A 22,361-nucleotide genomic window follows, 5' to 3' on the forward strand; every position below is an offset into this window, starting at 1 on the left:
ATGACAAAATCCCTCAGCATTTGCTTGTCTGTAAAGGATTTTATTTCTCCTTCACTTATGAAGCTTAGTTTCGCTGGATATGAAATTCTGGGTTGAAAATTCTTTTCTTTAAGAATGTTGAATTTTGGCCCCCACTCTCTTCTGGCTTGCAGAGTTTCTGCCGAGAGATCCGCTGTTAGTCTGATGGGCTTCCCCTTGTGGGTAACCCAACCTTTCTCTCTGGCTGCTGTTAACATTTTTTCCTTGATTTCAACTTCAGTGAATCTGACAATTATGTGTCTTGGAGTTGCTCTTCTTGAGGAGTATCTTTGTGGTGTTCTCTGTATTTCCTGAATTTGAATGTTGGCCTGCCTTGCTAGGTAGGGGAAGTTCTCCTGCGTAATATCCTGCAGAGTGTTTTCCAACTTGATTCCATTCTCCCCGTCACTTGCAGGTACACCAATCAGGCATAGATTTGGTCTTTTCCCATAGTCCCATATTTCTTGGAGGCTTTGTTCGTTTCTTTTTACTCTTCTTTCTCTAAACTTCTCTTCTCACTTCATTTCATTCATTTGATCTCCAATCACTGATACCCTTTCTTCTAGTTGGTTGAATTGGCTACTGAAGCTTGTGCATTCATCACATAGTTCTTATGCCATGGCTTTCAGCTTCTTTTAAGGACTTCTCTACACTGGTTATTCTAGTTAGCCATTCGTCTAATCTTTTTTCAAGGTTTTTATCTTCTTTGCAATGGTTTCGAACTTCCTCCTTTAGCTCGGAGAAGTTTGATCATCTGAAGCCTTCTTCTCTCGATTCATCAAAGCCATTCTCCATCCAGCTTTGTTCTGTTGCTGGTGAGGAGCTGCACTCCTTTTGAGGGGGAGGGGCGCTCTGATTTTTAGAATTTTCAGCTTTTCTGCTCTGCTTTTTCCCCATCTTTGTGGTTTTATCTACCTTTGGTCTTTGATGATGGTGATGTACAGATGTGGTTTTGGTGTGGATGTCCTGTTTGTTAGTTTTCCTTCTAACAGTCAGGACCCTTAGCTGCAGGTCTGTTGGAGTTTGCTGGAGGTCCACTCCAGACCCTGTTTGCCTGTTTATCAGCAGTGGAGGCTGCAGAACAGTGAATATTGCTGAACAGCAAATGTTGCTGCCTGATCGTTCCTCTGGAATCTTCATCTCAGAGGGGTACCCGGCCATGTGAGGTGTCAGCCTGCCCATACTGGGGGGTGCCTCCCAGTTAGGCTACTCGGGGGTCAAGGACCCACTTGTGGAGGCAGTCTGTCCACTCTCAGTTCTCAGATTCCATGCTGGGAGAACCACTACTCTCTTCAAAGCTTTCAGACAGGGACATTTAAGTCTGCAGAGGTTTCTGCTGCCTTTTGTTTGGCTATGCCCTGCCCCCAGAGATGGAGTCTACAGAGGCAGGCAGGCCTCCTTGAGCTGTGGTGGGCTCCACCCAGTTAGAGCTACCCAGCCACTTTGCTTTCCTACTCAAGCCTCAGCAATAATGAGCACCCCCTCCCCCAGCCTTGCTGCAGCCTTGCAGTTCGAACTCAGACTGCTCTGTGAACAATGAGTGAGGTTCTGTGGGCATGGGACCCTCTGATCCAGGTGCAGGATATAATCTCCTGGTATGCCCTTTGCTAAGACCACTGGAAAAGCACAGTATTAGGGTGGGAGTGACCCAATTTTCCAGGTGCGGTCTGTCACAGCTTCCCTTGGCTAGGAAAGGGAATTCCCTGACCCCTTGTGCTTCCTGGGTGAGGCAATGCCTCACCCTGCTTCAGCTCATGCTCGGTGGGCTGCACCCACTGTCCTGCACCCATTGTCCAACAAGCTCCAGTGAGATGAACTCAGTACCTCAGCCGGAAATGCAGAAATCACCCATCTTCTGCATCACTCACACTGGGAGCTGTAGACTGGAGCTGTTCCTATTTAGCCATCTTGGAACTGCCCCAGGCTCTTTTTCATAAAGGCATCAGTAGAATTTTCATGTCCCTGATAGATACCAGACAGCTGGTTTAATTGATAGACATAACAGTCTCCTCAAACAATCCTTTTTCAAATTTCTTCCCATAAAATGGACCGTGGAATGTGTCTCTATATTGCCCCAGGCCTTAATCTCCCTTAAATCAAGGACCTTTCAGTGACTCACGTCTCACACCAATTTTTTAAAAACTTTCCCATTGCCCTTTCCTACATTTAAAGGGGGCATATATCTCCCCTTCACATATATAAATATTCATTACACGTGAGACTCCTAAATATATCTTCCTCATACTTATAAATGTTTAATCTTGCCTCTATCCCATAAATGCTGGAGGCCAATTCAAAGGTGTGTAGTCTTCCCAGGACCTATTTGAGTCTAAATTCTCACCACCACTACCACAAAAAAAAAAAAAAAGAAAAAGAAAAAACACTGTCAAGTGCAGCTGTACACCATTTTGTTAACTGTGGGTATCACTACTATTGGTCTGGGTGCTTTCATTGGTCTGCAGTCCAGACCTTCCAAGTAATTGCTCAATCAATTATGGGAAATGCTGAGGCCCACATGCCATCAAGTTTAGTTAATACAAGCCCTCCAACCCAAACCTTGCAAGCTTGCTCATCACCAACCAAACCAACAATTGAGGCAAAGAGCCCACAGTCATTTAACAAATTAGAGGTCTGCCCATAGGATAATGCTGGAGCTCCAATCTCAGCCATAGATATTTTAATTGGCAAACAGCCTGACATCCTATTAATAACTTATACCTAAACCGAGCCATATGATTTAAAACTTATTTGCAACAGAACCCTTCTTATCACCCATCTGGGCAAAACCTCTAATTGTTGGAAATTGTGAGATTCAGCCACTCTTAATTGGGGTTTTAACTGTCCCAATTAAGTTCTAGAATTTCAGCTTTGCTAGGTGTGCACCCACAAGGCCCTACATGTAAGAAATATTTACAAGTCAAACTTCCAGTTCCAATGTTGTCTTCAAATTATGCAAACAGCTCAGACTTGTTATAATACCATAAAAGACACAAACACAATACCCACATCAACCTGAGAAGGTCTCTACTTGGAATGTATTCCCCATTCCCACATTCCAGATGGCATCACCTCAGCCCAGGAGCTCACTTCTGTAAGTGACACCACCTCAGATGACATCATCCCAGTGCAAGACTTCATCTTTGGAAATTACTTTGCACCCTGTGCTGGAGATGTATTTACCCCAGACATTAAAACCTCTATTCCAGTAATGTCCATGGACTGCTTCTCCTAAGGTGCTAAAAAATTGTACACAGAACATTTATTGCTCTTCTTTTTTTGATATTAGGGATTCTATTTGTTTTCTGAGCTCACAGTCTGTTTAGCACATGATGTTGGTAAACTCCTTGCTCTCTACCAAAACATGCACTCCTACACACCCATGCACAGAGGGAAATCTGGGTGAGGTTACTACTATCTGTTCCATTCTAAAAAATCAGTAGATATGATTGCCTTCCCCAGGAGGCAACCACCTCATATAAGTAAGTCCCCCCAGAGAAAAAACTCCCATTACTTCCCACTTCTAGCTTTCTACCAAGGCCTCCATATGATGTCAAAATATCACAAGGGCAATTGTATTAACCATGTTCTTTATTTTCTGTATTCTGATACTTTGATATCTGGGACTTTGCTGACTTCGGAGGGACTGCCCCTCCTAGGTTAGCCAATTCCTAGAAATAGTAAACTACTTGACTAAGAGTACACCTTTCAAATATAAACCAACCATTCCAGAACCCACACAGTCCTAACTACCACCTTCACCAGGCTCTCGTGCTCTGGACCACTATCCACTTGCTCTACTTAGCCCAGGGCCAACTACTAGATGATTAGGGATTGCCCCTAGGCTCCAGAGTGTGCTGAAATTATTCAAACTAGCCAATCCTAGGCCTGCTTACCCTGCCTTAATCATTCCTTCCTTCCACAGAAACTACAAAAAGGCTTTTGCCCAGTTTCCTTCTCTCCCTCTCTGCCTCCTGACCAACCTGTGCTTCTCCATGTGGCCCCTCATGGTGTTGCAATGGCAATTGTCTCCTGATCTGTTGGTCTGATTATACCTCAAATTTTCTGTTAACGCACTGTAGTTTAGAGCACTTTCTGAGTTCAGAAGGGTATTCACTAAATGAGGAGCTAACATACACCTTTTTTATTTTTCCTCTTCAAATCCATAAAATTTTCTGTAACAAAGTAGCCCACACTTGGATTTCTTTTATTTTGCAGTAAAAGAAGACCCATTTTCCAAACTATACTGCCAGTCCATTGGCTACTACCAAAAAAATCAAAAACCAAAAAAATCCATACCATATCATTATTGTTATCTAGTTCCTCTGATGCCATGAGGATACTCCTCTTAATTCTAACCATTGAGCACATTTGTCTCTTCCCTCCTCAATTAAAATGAAGCCATCAAGTAGTCACAGTGCTGGTGCTTTCTAAATTGAGTTTTACCCTTCTGTCCTCAAGCTGTCATCTATAAATCATGCTACTTGTTTGGCACTCTCTGATAATTGGTCAGGGAGAATGGGGTATGCATTTAGCTATGGGATTAGGTAACTTATCAGGGGATCTAATGTAGGGAGCAAAGACAGAGACACCACCTGTTCATGTATATGGATTAGTAGCCCCAGTGGTACCCAGTGTCATATGTTCTTGAATATGTTGTTTCCATTTAATGAGGGAGTGCCTCTGTGCCTCATCCCTATTGGAATGATATCCCATGACATGATGTACATTTTCACTCTCAAAATAATTTTATGTCCATCAGTTTGGACATAAATTTGATTGAAGCATGTTCAACCAGAGCCCAATAATAGGCTAGTAATTACCTTTCAAATGGAGTGTACCTTGAAGCTGCTAGCCCAAAGTTTCCAGTCTAAAAATACCAGTAATTGCCACTAGGTAGCAATAATAGGCATTTGCCAAAGGCTTTAGTTGAGTGACAATGAGTGCTAAAACTTCCAAAATCATTTCAGCACAAGAGTCATAAGATCTTAAAGATCTAGGTATTACTAGAACTCATTGAAGCCAGGTGCAGTGGCACATGCCGGTAGCTCCCGCTACTTGGGAGGCTGAGGCAAGAAGATCACTTGAGCCCAGGAGTTCAAGGCTGCAGTAACCTATGATCACACCACTGCACTCCAACTTGGGGGTCAGAGAAAGACTCTGTCTCTGAAATAAATAAATAAACCATTTTGAGACTATACAGTTCAGTATTTAATTGTTCATTCAACCAATAGTTTTTGAGGCAACCAAAGCAAAAACAGACAAATGGGATTACATTAAGTTAAAGAGTTTCTGCATAGAAAGGAAACAATTCAACAAAGTGAAGAGACAACACACAGAAAGTGAGAAAATATTTGCAAACTACCTGTCTGACAGGAGATTAATAATCAGAATTTATAAGGAGTTTAAACAACTCTATAGGAAAAAATCTAATAATCCAATTTGAAAATCTGCAAAAAGATATGAACAAATATTCCTTAAAAGGAGACATACAAATAGCAAACAGGTATATGAAAAAGGGCTTAATATCATTGATCATCAGAGAAATGCAAATCAAAACTACAATGAGATATCATCTCACCCCAGTTAAAACGGTTTATATCCAAAAGACAGGCAATAAGAAATGCTGGCAAGGATATGGAGAAATTGGAACTTGCATACACTGTTGGTGGGAATGTAAATTAGTACAACCACTATGGTGAACAGTTTGCAGTTTCTTCAGAAAACTAAAAGTAGAGCTAACATACAATCCAGCAATCTTACTCCTAGGTACATATACACAATGGAGTACTATTCAGCCATAAAAAAGAATGAGATCCTATCATTTGCAGCAACATGGACAGAACTGGAGTCACTTTGTTAGTGAAATAAGCCAGGCACAGAAAGACAAACATTGCATGTTTTGACTTATCTGTGGGGTCTAAAAATAAAGACAATTGAACTTACGTAGGTTAAGAGTAGAAGGATGTTTACGGCTGGGAAGGGTAGTGGGGGTCTGGTGGGGAGGTGGGTATGGTTAATGGGTACAAAACGTAGAATGAATAAGACCTACTATTTTATAGCACAACAGGATGACTATAGTCAATAACTTAATTTTACATTTAAAAATAACTAAAAGAGTATAATTGGATTGTTTGAAACACAAGGGACAAATGCTTGAGGTGATGTATACTCTGTTTACCCTGATGTGATTATTACACTTGTATCAAAATATCTCATGTAATCCGTAAATATATACACTTACTATGTACTTACAAAAACTAAACAAATAAAGACTAAACATGAAGCTGCAGTACAGTCAAACAATGGAACATTATATAGCACTAAAAATAAAGAAGTTATCAAGCCATGAATAGATATAGAGGATCCTTAAATGCATATTACCAAGTGAAAGAAGCCAATCTGAAAAGCCTATGTGCTATAGGACTCCAACTATATGACATTCTGGAAAAGGTCAAACTATGGAGACAGTCAAAAGAGAAATGCCAGGGGATGGAGGAATGAATAGGCAGAGCACAGAGGATTTTGAAGGCAGTGAAACTACTCTGTATAACCCTGTAATGATAGATGCGTGTTATTATAAATTTGTCAAAACCCAAAGAATGTACAACATCAAGAGTTAACCTTAATGTAAACTACGGACAGTGGGTGATAATGATGTGTCAATGTGGGTTCATCAATTATAACAAATGCACCACTCTAGTGGAGCATGCATGTGAGGGGGCAGGTGATATTTGAAAAATATTTGTACCTTCCATTCAATTTTGCTGTGAATCCAAAACAACTCTTAAAAATAAAGTCTAATTTTTAAAGCCATATAATGGGGGAAATATTGTCGGCTAACATTACAAAACGAGACTTTCATATAAAATATGCAAATAATTCCTACAAATCAATAAGAAAATATGAACAACCACATAGAAAAAAATTTAAGACATTTAAACAGGCACATCACACACACACACACATACACACACACACAAACACACCCATCCAAATGGCCTACAAACATTTGCAAAGGTGCTTAACCTCATTCGTAATCAGGAAAATTACTTTCCCAGAATAATGACACAAGTGAGTGGACCAAGCCTTAAAAAACAAGAATTCACCCAGTTTTGACCAGAAAGACTCATGTAGTATGAATACCAGGGTCCTGTGAAGAAGGCAAGAGAGTAAACAAAGGAGAGAAGCAGAAGCAGGAAGAATCAAATTCCAGACCTCCATGCAAAACACATTTAATATAAACCTAAAGATGACTCAATAGGAAAAAGAAATACTTTGCAAATGAATTTCTTCCAGAAATGGACAACATGGCTTCACAGATATTCCCTGACATAAATAGATGAAAATAGTGTAAAATTGAAGGCTTTACTACTCTATCCTATAATGTTCTTTAAATTTGTTATTTTACCTTCCCTATAATAGAAAAGTTATTTTAAAGAATGAAGATGTAAAATAATAAAAAGATAGAGATGAAGAAAAAACTAGTAGTCACCAGGAGTCAGGGATGGTAGGAGAAGCGCGGTGGATGTGGCCACAGAGGGGTAGAGGGATATCTTTGTAATTATGAAAACATTCCGGATCTTTATTGTGATGGTGGTTACATGAATCTATATGTGTCATAAAATATCACAGAACTGGCGGGGCACGGTGGCTCACACCTACAGTCCCAGCACTTTGGGAGTCTGAAGCAGGCAGATCACCTGAGGTCGGGAGTTTGAGACCAGCCTGGCCAACATGGTGAAATCCCATCTCTACTGAAAGTAGAAACATTAGCTGGGTGTGGCAGTGCGCTGTAGTCCCAGCAACTAGGGAGGTTGAGATGGGAGAAACGCTTGAACCTGGGATGAGGAAGTTGCAGTGAGCCGAGATCGGGCCATTACACTCCAGCCTGGGTGACAGAGTGAGACTCCATCTAAAAAACAAAAAAAAAAAAAAAAAATTTATAGAACTACACCCGTTACATTGATGTTAATTTCTTAGCTTTGATATTGTCCTACAATTCTTTAAGATGTAACCATTAAAAGAAATTGGACGAAGGGTAGATGGGATCTCTCTGTACTATCTTTGCAAGTTCGTGTGAGTCTATATAAATTTCAAAAAAGTTTTAAAATATTTTTTTAAAGGAAAATGTAAGTTACATGATACGCCACTGGATTCCAGGAATGGTAAACCTAGCATGAGCCTCCAGAAAGGAAGGAAGTTAGAGAGCCTATTGTGTCACAAACCCAGAAAAGCCAAACAAATGTAGTCAAATCTGAAATGAGCCCTGAGGGCACACAGAGTAACAGGGACAATTATTACTCTCCTTGTCCTTCCCTTCCTCAACCTGACCTTGTGCATCAGTTGCCACATGTCTATATTTCACTTGGCCTGATGTGCACCTCACTCACAAGCTGTCAAGAATATTCACAATAGCAAAGACTTGGAACCAACCCAAATGTCCAAAAATGATAGACTGGATTAAGAAAATGTGGTACGAAATGAAGGCAGAAATAAAGATGTTCTTTGAAACCAATGAGAACAAAGACACAACACACCAGAATCTCTGGGAGACATTCAAAGCAGTGTGTAGAGGGAAATTTATAGCACTAAATGCCCACAAGAGAAAGCAGGAAAGATCCAAAATTGAGACCCTAACATCACAATTAAAAGAACTAGAAAAGCAAGAGCAAACACATTCAAAAGCTAGCAGACGGCAAGAAATAACTAAAATCAGAGCAGAACTGAAGGAGATAGAGACACAAAAAACCCTTCAAAAAATTAATGAATCTAGGAGCTGGTTTTTTGAAAAGATCAACAAAATTGATGGACCACTAGCAAGACTAATAAAGAATAAAACAGAGAAGAATCAAATAGATGCAATAAAAAATGATAAAAGGGGATATCACCACCCATCCCACAGAAATACAAACTACCATCAGAGAATACTATAAACACCTCTACTCAAATAAACTAGAAAATCTAGAAGAAATGGATAAATTCCTCGACACATACACCCTCCCAACACTAAACCATGAAGAAGTGGAATCTCTGAATAGACCAATAACAGGCTCTGAAATTGTGGCAATAATCAATAGCTTACCAAACAAAAAGAGTCCAGGACCAGATGGATTCACAGCCGAATTCTACCAGAGGTACAAAGAGGAGCTGGTACCATTCCTTCTGAAACTATTCCAATCAATAGAAAAAGAAGGAATCCTCCCTAACTCATTTTATGAGGCCAGCATCATCCTGATACCAAAGCCTGGCAGAGACAAAACAAAAAAAGAGAATTTTAGACCAATATCCTTGATGAACATTGATGCAAAAATCCTCGATAAAATACTGGCAAACAGAATCCTGCAGCACATCAAAAAGCTTATCCAACATGATCAAGTGGGCTTCATCCCTGGGATGCAAGGCTGGTTCAACATATGCAAATCAATAAATGTAATCCAGCATATAAACAGAACCAAAGACAAAAACCACATGATTATCTCAATAGATGCAGAAAAGGCCTTTGACAAAATTCAACAACCTTTCGTGCTAAAAACTCTCAATAAATTAGGTATTGATGGGATGTATCTCAAAATAATAAGGGCTATCTATGACAAACCCACAGCCAATATCATACTGAATGGGCAAAAACTGGAAGCATTCCCTTTGAAAACTGGCACAAGACAGGGATGCCCTCTCTCACCACTCCTATTCAACTTAGTGTTGGAAGTTCTGGCCAGGGCAATTAGTCAGGAGAAGGAAATAAGGGTATTCAGTTAGGAAAAGAGGAAGTCAAATTATCCCTGTTTGCAGATGACATGATTGTATATCTAGAAAAACCATTGTCTCAGCCCAAAATCTCCTTAAGCTGATAGGCAACTTCAGCAAAGTCTCAGGAATTAATGTACAAAATCAATGTACAAAAATCACAAGCATTCTTATATACCAATAACAGACAAACAGAGAGCCAAATCATGAGTGAACTCCCATTCACAATTGCTTCAAAGAGAATAAAATACCTAGGAATCCAACTTACAAGGGACATGAAGGACCTCTTCAAGGAGAACTACAAACCACTGCTCAATGAAATAAAAGAGGATACAAACAAATGGAAGAGCATTCCATGCTCATGGGTTGGAAGAATCAATATCGTGAAAATGGCCATACTGCCCAAGGTGATTTAGAGATTTAATGCCATCCCCATCAAGCTACCAATGACTTTCTTCACAGAATTGGAAAAAACTACTTTAAAGTTCATATGGAAGCAAAAAAGAGCCCACATTGCCAAGTCAATCCTAAGCCAAAAGAACAAAGCTGGAGGCATCACGCTACCTGACTTCAAATTATACTACAAGGCTACAGTAACCAAAACAGCATGGTACTGGTACCAAAACAGAGATATAGACAATGGAACAGAACAGAGCCCTCAGAAATAATGCCGCATATCTACAACTATCTGATCTTTGAGAAACCTGACAAAAACAAGCAATGGGGAAAGGATTCCCTATTTAATAAATGGTGCTGGGAAAACTGGCTAGCCATATGTAGAAAGCTGGAACTGGATCCCTTCCTTACACCTTATACAAAAATCAATTCAAGATGGATTAAAGACTTTCATGTCAGACCTAAAACCATAAAAACCCTAGAAGAAAACCTAGGCAATATCATTCAGAACATAGGCATGGGCAAGGACTTCATATCTAAAACACCAAAAGCAATGGCCACAAAAGCCAAAATTGACAAATGGGATCTAATTAAACTAAAGAGCTTCTGCACAGCAAAAGAAACTACCATCAGAGTGAACAGGCAACCTACAAAATGGGAGAAAATTTTTGCAACCTACTCATCTGACAAAGGGCTAATATCCAGAATCTACAAAGAACTCAAACAAATTTACAAGAAAATATCAAACAACCACATCAAAAAGTGGGTGAAGGATATGAACAGACACTTCTCAAAAGAAGACATTTATGCAGCCAAAAAACACATGAAAAAATGCTCATCATCACTGGTCATCAGAGAAATACAAATGAAAACCACAATGAGATACCATCTCACACCAGTTAGAATGGCGATCATTAAAAATTCAGGAAACAACAGGTGCTGGAGAGGATGTGGAGAAATAGGAACACTTTTACACTGTTGGTGGGACTGTAAACTAGTTCAACCATTGTGGAAGTCAGTGTGGTGATTCCTCAGGGATCTAGAACTAGAAATACCATTTGACCCAGCCATCCCATTACTGGGTATATACCCAAAGAACTATAAATCATGCTGCTTTAAAGACATATGCACACGTATGTTTATAGCGGCACTATTCACAATAGCAAAGACTTGGAACCAACCCAAATGTCCAACAACGATAGACTGGATTAAGAAAATGTGGCACATATACACCATGGAATACTATGCAGCCATAAAAACTGATGAGTTCATGTCCTTTGTAGGGACATGGATGAAACTGGAAATCATCATTCTCAGCATACTATTGCAAGGACAAAAAACCAAACACCACATGTTCTCACTCATAGGTGGGAATTGAACAAAGAGAACACATGGACACAGGAAGGGGAACATCACACTCCGGGGACTGTTGTGGGGTGGGGGGAGGGGGGAGGGATAGCATTAGATATACCTAATGTAAATGACGAGTTCCTTGGTGCAGCACGCCAACATGGCACATGTATACACATGTAACAAACCTGCACGTTGTGCACATGTACCCCAGAACTTAAAGTATAATAAAAAAAATAATTCTAAGTATTGGAAGTACCACAGTACCTATTACTGAAAACAATAAACAATATATGTGTATAAAAAAAGATTCAGAATATCTCAAAGGTGCTGGTAATATTCTATTTTTATTCTGGGTAGTGAGTATAAAAAATCCATATATTATTTAAATTGCATGGCTATGTGTGTATGTGTATATGTATTCTTCTGTATGTATGTCATATTTCACAATAAAAGTTTTTGTTAGAAAAAAAAAGAATATGCCAAGACCCACTGGCACTTTCTCTTTAATCACGATACCCAGCTTTTGTGGGGTTGGGGAGTAGTGAGATTCCAGTCTCAGCTCTCTTGGGCAGGATAATTCTTGCTGTCAAGGAAGCCCTGGGCATTATGGCAGCCTCCTTGGCCTCTGCCCACTACATGCCAGTAGCACTGCCCCACCACCAAGTTACAACAGTAAGAAATGTCTCCAGATATTGCCAGATGTTCCTGGGAAAGCAAGATTCCACCCAGTTGAGACCATTGGTCTAGGTATTTCACTGAGCCAATCATAAAAAAATGATAAACCAACTGTAAAAAAAATGAAATAAAAGTTTCCAAAATCATACTCTTAAAAATATTTTCCTTTTTGGCTTGATGCAGTGGCTCATGCCTGTAATCCCAGTGCTTTGAGAGGCCAAGGAGGGAGGATCACTTGAGGCCAGAAGTGCAAGACCAGCCTGAGTAACACAGCAAGACCTTGTCTCTACAGAAATTTAAAAAATTAAAACGTGAGCCAAGCATGGTGGCATGTGCCTATAGTCCTAGCTACGTGAAAGGCTGAGGCAGGAGGATTGCTTGAGCCCAGGTGTTTGAGGCTGCAGTGAGCTATGATCAAACCACTGCATTCTAGCCTGGTTGATAGAGTAAGACCCTGTCCCTTACAAAAAAAAATCCCGTTTTGAAATTTATTATGATATTTCTATCAGGAACTCCAGACCCTGTCTCTTAAAAAAAAAAAAAAAAGATCCCTTTCTGAAATTTATTGTGCTATTTCTATCAGGAACTCCTAATAAATCATTTTTGTAACTCTATAAATCTTGTTCCCTCTTCAAACTGTAAATATTTACCCATGCCCCAAGTAGGTCATAGTCCTTCATACATATCTCAATAAACATAGGATAGGAAGAAGGAGAAATTGAAACTGAAATAAGATAGAAAAGAGAGAGGCAGACAAGTAGGAAGGAAGAAGACAAAAAGAATTATCAGTTCATACAAATGCTGCAGTTTCAGATAAGCAACTGATATCTACAGAAAATGCCATATGATTAATTCCTTATCTCATTAGGCCAACACACACACACACACACACACACACACACAAACTTCAGAGAATTACAATCTCTCCCTGAAATACCTCCATTTCCAGTCCTAAAAACACAAAGCCCTGAATCTATATGAAAAAAAAAAAGTGTTGCTAAAATTGATTTATTTCATTGCATAGCCATTTTGAATTCTATAGTCAAATATTCTATAAATTATAGTTATGAAATTTCTAGCTATCAAAACTGACCATGTTTTTGAACTGTACACAAACATAAATGCTTATATTTGTAAAGAAACACACAAGGATGCTCACACTAATGCATGTGAGCAGATAGTGCAAATTCCACCCTTGCTTCTCTGATTGTTCACAAGTGGCCAAATTTAGTGGTGGAAGGATGGGGATAGATATGTGTACATCTTCCACACACAAAAAAAAAATAGGATAAGAAAGGTAAAGAATATGTTATTAAGGTAATTAGGCTTTTTAAGTCTAAGAGACAGAATTTATACCAATTTTTTCAGATCAGAAATTATGATATAACTTTTCATTAATGAGAAACAAAAACAAATGAACTGCTATTTAAATACAAGATTCTATTAAGACATCTTTCAAATGACAGTTCACTCAGAGAAATGATATTATGAGAAACTACAGAGGTAAGGTGTAGGATTTCACACTGTTAACTAGGTTGAAGTATCTCAAATCTCTGTCATCAGCCCTCTAAACCTTAAAAACAGAGGCATGAAACTTTAAAGGACACCCTACAGAATACACATTGTTCTTGCTTAGAAGCAAAACTAAAATTAGGTCCTCCGTTTTGGTAAAGCAAAAGAGGATAAGATTAAAGCAAAATGAAAATCATGCGAGGATGAATAAGGCAAACAGTATTGATTTTATAACTCTATAAGCTACAGTCAGGTAATGTTACAAGACTGAAACGACACATTTCATTCAAAAGTCTATTCATCTCTTAGCTTTTCAATAGCAGGGACCATGCCTTATTTCTCTTTATAGCTACAGCGTTTAGCACAATGTCTGACATGTAGTACAGTTTTGAAAATATTTGATGAATGAAAAAGCAAATTAGATAAATGAAGGAATAAACAAGTGAGTAAGTGAGTGAAATCCTCATTTAGTTCAGACATAAACCCGCCTAATGTTACACGGAACTCATTTTGACAATAGAAGGATGTGCCTGTAAAGTGCCGAGTGGGATGAACAGTATAACAGTGTATAACAGGTAAGATGTAAAAGTAAGATTATTATTGGCCAGGCGCAGTGGCTCACTCCTGTAATCCCAACACTTTGGGAGGGCGAGGCGGGAGGATCATGAGGTCAGGAGATCGAGACCATCCTGGCTAACACGGTGAAACCCCATCTCTACTAAAAATACAAAAAATTAGCCAAGTGTGGTGGTGGGCACCTCTAGTCCCAACAACTCAGGAGGCTGAGGCAGGAGAATAGCGTGAACCCAGGAGGTGGAGGCTGCAGTGAGCTGAGATCATGCCACTGCACTCCAGCCTGGGCAACAGAGCCAGACTCCATCAAAAAAAAAAAAAAGTAAGATTATTATCAATTTAACTAGGATTATCTTGACACATTTGAAGATATACCTCCACAGAAACATCAAAATGGAATCTGTATCTAAATGACTCATCTATTTAGCAGGACTTTCATGACACAGTTATCTGAAATTATCCCCTTTGTTTCTTGTCTCATGGAAGGTAAATTCCATGAGAGTAAGAACTTTTTTTCACCTTGTCTTGCTCACAGCTATAGCCCCATAGCTTAGAACAGTGTTCGGAATCAAGTAGGTGCTTGATGGAAATTAAAGGCATCAGAAATAGACTACTGGCATCACGGAGTTCTCATGTCAGCTCTCCTACCAACAGGGTAAAAACTGGGCACATCATGAAAAAATCTGAAGCTCAGTTTATCAACTGAAAGAATTTAATGAAACCTGCCCTGTCAAACACAGAATTTTTTCGGATAAACAAGGCAATTGGTATAAAAATTCTCTGAAAATATGTTACATTCCAGGGTTTCCAAAGTTATGTTGAGAAACGTGAGGCAATATTTTGGAAGTCAACAGAGCAGTAGGTACAAAATGCACACCACGGGAATTATCCTAAGAATGGATTCAAAGAAGGGGAAAAAGTTAAATGCATAAAAGTGATTATTGCTACATTGGTTAAAATAGCCATAACCTGGAAATAACCTAAGTGTCCTGCAGCAAAATGGATCTAACACAATGTTCGATTATCTTATAATCATAAAATAAAAAACAGTGAAAAGCAAATAATGTAGAACGAATACTCATGGTAAATTAATTGGTAAGAAATATAAATTCTGACTTCCACAATGGTTGAACTAGTTTACAGTCCCACCAACAGTGTAAAAGTGTTCCTATTTCTCCACATCCTCTCCAGCACCTGTTGTTTCCTGACTTTTTAATGATTGCCATTCTAACTGATGTGAGATGGTATCTCGTTGTGGTTTTGATTTGCATTTCTCTGATGGCCAGTGATGACGAGCATTTTTTCATGTGTTTTTTGGCTGCATAAATGTCTTGGGAGGGGGGGAGGGATAGCATTAGGAGATATACCTAATGCTAAATGACGAGTTAATGGGTGCAGTACACCAACATGGCACGTGTATACATATGTAACAAACCTGCACATTGTGCACATGTACCCTAAAATTTAAAGTATAATAATAATAAAATAAAATAAAATTTAAAAAAGAAATGTAAATTCTATATTGTCTACAAACAACTAATTCAACCTTGTAAAATAAGCATGCATGATAAAGATTTTTAAAAGTGAAAGTAATTGTGTATTAGTCAAGGTAGTTATTGCAAACTATCCTAGTCTAAGGCTAACTTAAACAGAAAAGTAATTTAACAAAGACTATCAGTTCCTGAAATTATTAGAAAGGCTGGAGAAAAAGATGTCCAAGCTTCTGGTAAAAATGCTAACAACTTTGCCACAGGACTGGTTTGATGAGAAAACCTCCTGCATGGCCATGGGTGCTGCCAAGTACTAAATGCCAAGAATTTGATTAAAACAACAGTAAAGCGTATTTCCTTATCAGAAATCAGTCCTGCAATCATTGCTGTCCTTTCAACCTGTATGTTTTGGCAGGCAATATATGCCAGCAAAATGAAGGCTGTTTTCACACACTGCTCATCTCCAGGCTAAGGTCTTGTGAAAGTTCCTAAAATTAGAAGAGCTAGTTCACAAGTCTGCATTCTGGTTGCAGGAGAAGCTGAGAAACTGCAGTATAATTTCAATGTCGTAGGACTATACACAGCATTTTACTTAATTCTCATAAACAGAGTGGACATTATTATCTATATTTTATAAATGAAGATATTGAAGTATATCAATTTTGATAAATTATAGGTTATTTTGATTTTTGATTTTATACAGATAATCAGGCCATCCACAAATAACGACATTTTTTTCTTTCTTCCTTTCCACTATTTGACCCTTTATTTCCTTTTCTTATTTTAATAATCAGGCTAGAAACTCTAGTATAATGAGAATAAATGTAGTAATAGCAGCATTCTCTGAATATTTCTGATTTTTTTTCATGTTCCAAAGCTTTCTTTTTTACTATTCTTATTATACTTTAAGTTCTAGGGTACATGTGCACAACGTGCAGGTTTGTTACATATGTATACATGTGCCATGTTGGTGTGCTGCACCCATTAACTTGTCACTTACATTAGGTATATCTTCTAATGCTATCCCTCCCCTCTCCCCTCACCCCATGACAGGCCCTGCTGTGTGATGTTCCCCATCCTGTGTCCAAATGTTCTCATTGTTCAATTCCCACCTATGAGTGAGAACATGCGGTGTTTGTTTTTCTGTCCTTGCAATAGTTTGCTCAGAATGATGGTTTCCAGCTTCATCCATGTCCCTACAAAGGACATGAACTCATCCTTTTTTATGGCTGCATAGTATTCCACGCTGTATATGTGCCACATTTTCTTAATCCAGTCTATCATTGATGGACATTTGGGTTGGTTCCAAGTCTTTGCTATTGTGAATTTTTTTTTTTTGAAACAGTGTTTTGCTTTTGTTGCCCAGGCTGGAGTGTAATGTCATGAACTCGGCTCACTGCAAACTCCACCTCCTGGGTTCAAGCAATTCTTCTGCCTCAGCCTCCTGAGTAGCTGGGATTACAGGCACGCACCACCACTCCCGGCTAATTTTGTATTTTTAGTAAAGATGGGGTTTCTGCATGTTGGTCAGGCTGGTCTCGAACTCCCGACCCCAGGTGATCTGCCTGCCTCAGCCACAAAAGTGCTCGGATTACAGGCATGAGCCACCGCACCCGGCCTATTTCTGATTTTAAGATAAGTGCATTCAGTAATTTACAATTGAATATGATGTTTCCTGTAAATTATTTGTAAATAACCTTAATTTTTCATGTTAAGAAAGTTTCCTCTATTCCTTGTTTTCTAAGACTTTTAACAATGAATGGATGTTGAATGCTACCAATGCTATTTCTACATTTAATTAGATAATCATATATGTTTTATTTTAATATCTAAATATGATGAGTAATAATAACACACTTCTTTTTAAAAAATTCTTTTCAGAAAGAAGTCCAGTTTTCCTGAAGTAGTGTCTTGTCTTTAAGATAGTTAGGCTCACTTTGCTGCTAATTTGATCATATTTTTGCATCTTTATATAAATAAGATTAGCCTGTGATACATTATTCTTATATTTTCCTTAAAATATTTTAGTATCAAAGGATGTCATCAAAATGGTACAGCAGAAACCATCTGACTTTGCTCTCCCCAACAGAAAACCAAGAACAAATATCCAGCATCAAGATTATCACCAGGGGCCAGGTACAGTGGTTCACACCTGTAATCCCAGAATTTTTGGAGGCTGAGGTGGGCAGATTGCTTGAGTCCAGGAGTGCAACACAAACCTGGACAATATGGCAAAACCCTGCCTCCACAAAAACACAAAAAATTAGCCAGGTGTGGTGGTGCACACCTGTAGTCCCAGCTACTTGGGGGGCTGAGGTGGGAGGATCACTTGAGCCCAGGAAGTTAAGGCTGCAGTGAGCCATATTGGAGCCACTCCACTCCACTCCCGCCTGGGTGACAAAGCAAGACCCTGTCCCCGCCTCCAAAAAAAAAAAAATATATATATATATATATATATATTATAACCAGCAAAATCCTAAAACTCAAATCTGAGGCTGGGGCAATCCCTACAGCCACAGAGAAGTGAGAAACTCCGAGCTTCGGGTAGGAGAAACAAACCTGTCTATCTTTGATACCGATCCTCAATCTGCCAGGCACCATTTTGTGGAAAATTCCCCCCAGACTCATGGTTTCTAGATCGGAAAAAGTGAGATTGAGGTAGATAGCCAGCTTCTCCACCATCGTGGATTCCCTTGTAGGAAAAGCATTCCTGCCTCAACTCATGGGAGATACTTATAGGAAGGAAAATCCCAAGGGCAGCTGGAGATAAAGAGGGAAAGTGGGACTAGAAACCCCAGCCTGTGAAACCCTGGTCTTTAAGGCGAAGGAGATGCCAAATCAGAGTGTCTGTTCAGCAGTACGACATTGTATGAGGCACATTCTACCAGTCTTTTGAGCACAAATCCCTAGCCAGGTTTCCCTCATGGGTATGGTAACTTCTTTGGGACTTCCTCTCTCTCCTCAGTCAGGGATGGGCAACACTCTGAGCAGCTGCAAGAAGCCCAAGCCAAACCTGGGCTTAAGGCACCATCTAGTGCTGAAAAGGAGGCAACAATGTAGGATAAGGAGACCAACAGGCAGCTAAAAATTACCCCATAGCAAACATACCCTAGGAAGACCAAAACAAGCCAGACAGCAAAAACTGTAAGTGATCCTCCAATGCAAAGCCATAGATGTATATCCATAAGAAACAACAGCAAACAGGGAACTCTGACCTCCGCAAATGAGCAAAGCAATGAGCCAAAGACTGATCCTAATGAGACAGTGATGTATAAGCTCTGTTAAAGAATCCAAAGTAGCAGTTCAAAGGAAACTCAGTGAACTCCAAGATAACACAGAAAAGCAATTCAGAAATTTACTAGAGATATTTAACAAAGACATTCAAATCATTTAAAAATTTAAACAGAAATCCTGGAACTGAGAAATATGTTTGCTAAACTGAAAAATACATTATAGGCTCTCAACAGCACAATGGATCAACAGTGGGAAAACTCAGTTAGTTCAAAGACAGGCTATTGGAAAATACACAGTCAAAGGAGAAGAAAGAAAAAAGAATGGAAAGAAATGAAGAACACTTGCGAAATATAGAGAATACCTTTAAGAGAGCAAATCTAAATGTCATTGCCATTAAAGAGGAAATTGGGAAAGAGAAAGTGTTAGAAAGCTTATTTAAACAAATAATAACAGAAAAGTTTCCAAATCTAGAGAAAGGTATAATCTAGCTACAGGAAGGCTAGAGATCACCAAATGACTTCAATCCAAATAATACCACCCGAAGGCATATAAGACTTTGAGAGTTTACCCTCAAAGGTCAAGGACAAAGAAACGATCATAAAAACAGCAAGAGAAAAGAGGCAAATAACATATAAAAGGGCTCTGATTCATCTGGCAATAGACTTCTCAGGAGAAAACATAAAGGCCAAAAGGAAGTAGAATGACATATTCAATGTGCTAATGGGAAAAAAAAAAAAACTTCCAACCAAGAATACTGTACCCAGAAAAAGCTTTCCCTCAAACATGAAGGGGAGATAAAGTCTTTCCCAAACAAACAAAAGCTGACAGAAGGAATTCATCACCACTAGACCCATCTTACAAGAAATGCTAAAAGTACTTCAGTCTGAAAGAAAATGATGCTATCATGCAAGAGTAAAACATTTGAAGATATGAAACTCACTGGTTGAGTGTGGTGGTTCACACCTGTAATCCCAGCACTTTGGGATGCCAAGGGGGGAGGATCACCTGAGGTCAGGAGTTCAAGACAAGCCTGGCCAACATGGCGAAACCCCATCTCTACTAAAAATACAAAAATTATCTGGGTGTGGTGGTGGGTGCCTGTAATCCCAGCTACTTGGGAAGCTGAGGCAGGAGAATCACTTGAACCCAGGAGGCAGAGGTTGCAGTGAGCCGAGATCATACCACTGCACTCCAGCCTGGGTGACAGAGTGAGACTCCGTCTCAAAAAAAAGAAAAAGGAAAGAAAGAAAGAAACTCACTGGTAAAAGAAAGTACACAGATAAACAGACAAATTAACAATATTCTAATATTGCCATTGTGTAGTCTACTCAAAAATCTAGAATGAAGACCAAAAGAAAAATCTATAAAAAATAGCTACTGCAGCCTTTTAAGAGATAGGCAATATAAAAAGATGCAAATTGAAAAAACAAAAAGTCAGAATGGGGGGTGGAATTAAAGTATAGAGTTTTTTAGTTTTTCCTTCCTTTCTGTTCTATTCTGTGATAAAAGTTAAGTTGTCATCTGTTTAAAATAACTTATTATATTTATAAGATAATTTTGTAAGCCTCATGGCAACCACAAAGCAAAAACCTATATTAAATACACCAAAAATAAAGCTCAGTGTATTAAAATGTATTACCAGAAAACATTACCTAACCACAAAGGAAGACACTCGGAAAGAAAGGAAGAGAGGAGTTAAAAAACAACCAGAAAACAAGTAACAAAATGACAGTAAGTCCTTACCTATCAATTATTATACTGAATGTTAATGGACTAAATACTCCAATTAAAATACATGAATGGGCCGGGCATAGTGGCTCACACCTGTAATTCCAGCACTTTGGGAGGGCGAGACGGGGGATCAGAAACCCTGCCTCTACTAAAAATACAAAAATTAGCCAGTGGCAGTCACCTCTAGTCCCAGCTACTCGGGAGGCTGAGGCAGGAGAATCACTTCAACCCAGGAGGCAGAGGTTGCAGTGAGCCAAGATCACACCACTGCACTCCAGCATGGGCAACAGAGTGAGACTCCATCACAAAATCAATTAATTAATTAATTAATTTTAAAAATAAGATACATGAATGAATTGATTTAAAAACAGGGTTCAGGCTAGGCATGGTGGCTCATGCCTATAATCCTAGCACTTTGGGAGGCCGAGGCAGGCAGATCACAAGGTCAAGAGATCGAGACCATCCTGGCCAACATAGTGAAACCTCATCTCTACTAAAAATACAAAAATTAGCCGGGAGTGGGGTCGCACGCCTGTAGTCCCAGCTACTCGGGAGGCTGAGGCAGGAGAATCACTTGAACCCGGGAGGCGGAGGTTGCCGTGAGCCGAGATTGTGCCACTGCACTCCAGCCTGGCGACAGAGCAAGACTCTGTCTCAAAATACAAAAAAAAAAAAAAAAAAAAAAACAGGGTTCAAATATATGCTGCCTAAAGAAACTCACCTTACCTATAAAGACACACATAGTCTGAAATGAAGAGATACCAAAAAAATTCCATACAAATGGACACCAAAATCTTCAAGTCAAAGATTATCAAAAGAGAAAAGAATGTCACTATGTGATAATAAAAGGGCCAATTCAGCAAGAGTCTATAACAATTGTAAATATATATGCACTCAACACCAGAGCACCCAAATATGTAAAGCAAACATTAATAGATATGAAGTCAGAGATAGACTTCAATACAATAATGTTAGGGGACTTTAAACCCTTCTCTCAGTAAAGAACAAATTATCCAGACAGAAATCAATTTTTAAAAATCCAGGTTAAACTTCACACTAGACCCAATGGACCTAACTAATATTTACAGAACATTTTATCCAAGTGATATGGAATATGCATTGTTATCATCAGCACATGGAACATTTTCTAGGATAGATCATATTTTAAGTCAAAAACAAGTCTCAACAAATTCAAAAAAGTCAAAATTATATCGAATATCTTTTCTGACCACAATAGAATACAACTAGAAATTATTAACAAGAGGATCTGAAGAAATTATACAAACACATGGAATTTAAACATGTTCCTGAATGATCGATGGGCCCATGAAGAAATTAAGAAGGAAATTTTTTAATATTTTGAAACTAAAGAAATGGAAACACAATAATAAAATCTATGGGCTATGGTGTAAGCAGTACTAAGAGGGATGTTTATAGCAATAAATGTTCCAAAAAATAGAAAGAGTTCAAATAAACAACCTAACGGTGCACCTCAAGAAACTAAAAAAGCAAAAGCGAATGAAACCCAAAACTAATAGAAAGAAAATAATAATAAAGACAAGAGCCAGATGAAATGAACAGAGACTAAAAAACAATACCAAGTACAGACAAAAGAAAAAGTTGATTTTTGAAAAG

The sequence above is a fragment of the Pan troglodytes genome, chromosome 10 (genome assembly GCF_028858775.2).
Source record: "Pan troglodytes isolate AG18354 chromosome 10, NHGRI_mPanTro3-v2.0_pri, whole genome shotgun sequence".
Taxonomy (NCBI): domain Eukaryota; kingdom Metazoa; phylum Chordata; class Mammalia; order Primates; family Hominidae; genus Pan; species Pan troglodytes.